The 3,184-nt window shown below is 33.1% G+C and overlaps 1 long non-coding RNA gene across 1 annotated transcript; it reads left to right on the forward strand.

The window, feature by feature from the left end:
- The first annotated feature begins 1,077 nt into the window (after window positions 1-1,077).
- Window positions 1,078-2,409, forward strand: LOC108455784 (uncharacterized). Its single transcript, XR_001866826.2, has 4 exons — window positions 1,078-1,311; window positions 1,570-1,759; window positions 1,858-1,939; window positions 2,022-2,409. It is a non-coding gene; the product is annotated as an uncharacterized LOC108455784 (long non-coding RNA).
- Window positions 2,410-3,184: the final 775 nt, after the last annotated feature.

Genomic DNA, 3,184 nt, shown 5'->3' on the forward strand with positions numbered 1-3,184 from the left:
AATTATATTATTTTAGTTTTAATCAATTAAGTGAGCTTTTGCCATTATTAACAATTTATTAGTTGAAAAAATCAACATTTTGTATATTATTATTCTATTTTTTTCTATATTTTCATAATTAACTTGCAATCCTAATATAATTTTAAGAATATTTTTCAATAATTATTGATAATCAAAGACAATCTAATAAATGGTGTTTTTAAAGTGATATTACATTCTCTCAATTAAATACAATAATCATATATTCTAGTCAAATTAAATTTTGTAGACAATTTATATATTGAAATTAAATTTTGTAAACAATTTATATAAAATTTTTAACATATTTAAAATTGATATTTCAAATATAATAATTTTAACAAATTTAAATATAATTTAAATTACTTTATTTTTAAAACTTATAACATATGTCTAAATTTTATATTTTAAAATTTAAGGATGAGTTAAAATGTATCATAGAATTAATTTTTTAAAAGGAATTAGTCCTTATTCTTTGTTTGTTCCTTTCGAATTTACATTTTAATAGTAATTTTGATAGTAATTATTTAAATAAACAATTCCTTTTATAGAGAGCATAAATGATTATGATTGTAATAATTACGAGGATTCTACCTAAACTCGTCTATGGGTCGGGTCTCGAGTAAGGTATTTTTGCCAGGTCCTGCTCTCTGAATATGCAAAGTGTTTTTCTTATACTTTTTATTATTTTCTTGTTAGTTTTTTTACTATTTTGCTACTATTTCACAATTATGTGTATATTATTTTGTTGTTAGTGTTAAGATATTGTATAAATCTTATTTTATTATTAATTTTATTACTATATTAGAGGCATTTTATATTTACTTATTAAGTTGCATTTATTTTAATATTATTTAAGTATACATATTTTTTTTTAATAATATGACTGGGCTCTTTATTAATAGAATAAAATTCAATACCCAAATTAACATCTGGGCTCAGGTCCGACTGCCAATACAAGCAAAACAAGAACCTAAATTCGGCATCCCAATTACCTAGCCCATTTCTGAACAAATATGATAAAATAACAATAAAGAATAAATGATGGAATAAAACAAAAGGAAATCAAAAGGAAATCTCCCAGTCACATCTAGCAGTCTGGCCATTTAATGCATTACTCGTCCTTTCATGTCCCAATAACCACGCCTTTGCAGATAGAAATTCCCAAAAAATATCAAAAACTTTGCTACCCTTAACCATTCCCTTTTCCTTTCCCGTTCATCTTTAATCCGGAGATTCTCTCCATCTTCCCTCTAGGTCTGCTGCTCTGTGGATCGTCATTTCCCCTACCAGGTATGAGTCCTCCCTTCTTTCTAATGCTTCTTTTGCTAGATTATGGGCTTGAATGTTCTTCCATCTATGAATAAACTGGAAAGTGACGTCTTGAACCTTGGATTTTCTAGTCTGTATGTCATAAATAATCGCTCCAAGAACCGACTTGTCCATTTCTATCGATTGGCATTTTTGAATGAATATTTTCGAACCCCCCTCTATTGTTGCTGTTGTTAACCCCATTTCTATTACTAATTTAATGGCATCTAATCCTGCGAGGGCTTTTGCTGCGAACGGGGTGGGTATATCCTCATGTATAACTGACTTTGAGGCTTTTAAAATGCCCGTCTGGTCTCAAACGACTATACTTGAGGCCAATCTAGCATTTTTTCTGTCAAAAGCGGTATCAAACTGAACTATGATGCCCTCCGTCGCCCTAGTATGACCGTTGGCACTTTTGGTAGAAAATGTGAGTGTTTTCATTCGGATCCCATCCAGCTCTGCTATGTAACTACTAACTTTCCACGCTAAATCCCTAACTGATATGTTCTTCTTTTCATGTACAAGCTGATTTCGGGAACTCCATATGCACCATAACGCACAACAAAAGGACCGACATTACTCCATTGTACTCATTTCAAAAACCCAGGTTAGCCATTCCTAGAAACTTTGATTTCTATGAACTATAGTCCAAGAGAGATTGATGAGATGCCATATTTCACTGATTGCAGGACAAAGTCTAAAGATATGGCTACTGTCTTCCTCTTCGAGTCTACACCGAGAACACCGAACATTGTCTGTTACTTTCTTGAATCTTAGATTTACTAAGGAAGGAATGTAGTTCCAGGAGATTCGCCAAACTAGTATCTTAATTTTACCTGGTAGCTATAAATCCCATAGTTTTCTATAGAAGTTTTTTGTTTTGGGCTGTAATAAATAAATATTAGGATTCAAGCTAGAATAGTGTAATAGTTTATAGGCGCTTCTTACTGAGAACTCCCCTGAATGTTCCTCTTTCCACACTTGAAAGTCTGCATGTTCTATCAGGTTCCTCTTTCTACACCTGAAAGTCTGCATGTTCTATCTCTGCTAAAGGAATCTTCAAAATTTTTTGCGCTATGTCCGATTGAAAGTATTGTTGATCAGATTTCGCTTCCAAGTCCTGTTAGTACTGTTAATTAAATTCGAAACTAATAATACTCCACTGTTTGTCTCTCTTCCTGGCCTACCAATAGCTTCACACCCAGGAATCCAAAAATCAGTCCAGACATCAATCTCGGTCCCTCGTCCAACTCTCCAACATAGCCTATTCTGAATGAGCCCTCGTGTTGCCCAGATGCTATTCCAGGTATATGAAGGTAACCAACCCAACTGTGCATTTAAAAAGTTTGATTGCGGAAAATATTTGGCTTTAAGAACTCTGGCTAATAATGAACTCAGATTATTAATAAGGCGCCAGCCCTGCTTAGCTAATAACGCAACATTAAAATGGCAAAAATTTTGAAAACCCATGCCTCCATCTTCTTTTAAAGAACACATATTTCTCTAAGAACACCAATGAATTCCTTTCCTCCCGTGCCCCTTTTGCCACCAAAACTTGGCTACAATGCCTTCCATTTCATCGTATAATGTCTTTGGTAATACAAAACATGCCATTGAGTAAGCCGGGATCGTTTGTAAAATTGCTTTGATAAATATCTCCTTTCCACATTGAGATGGTAATCTCATACTCCAATTATCAATACGCTGTTTTAGTCTACCCTTCAATGCTTGAAAAGATTCTTTTTTCCTTTCCCAACTAATCTTGGCAGCCCTAAATACCTTTCTAATTCATTGGAGCTCTGGATTCCCAATTAGGTGACCACCATCTGCCTAACTTCCTCAGTTATATTAC

This window comes from Gossypium arboreum, chromosome 9 (genome assembly GCF_025698485.1).
Source record: "Gossypium arboreum isolate Shixiya-1 chromosome 9, ASM2569848v2, whole genome shotgun sequence".
Taxonomy (NCBI): Eukaryota; Viridiplantae; Streptophyta; class Magnoliopsida; order Malvales; family Malvaceae; genus Gossypium; species Gossypium arboreum.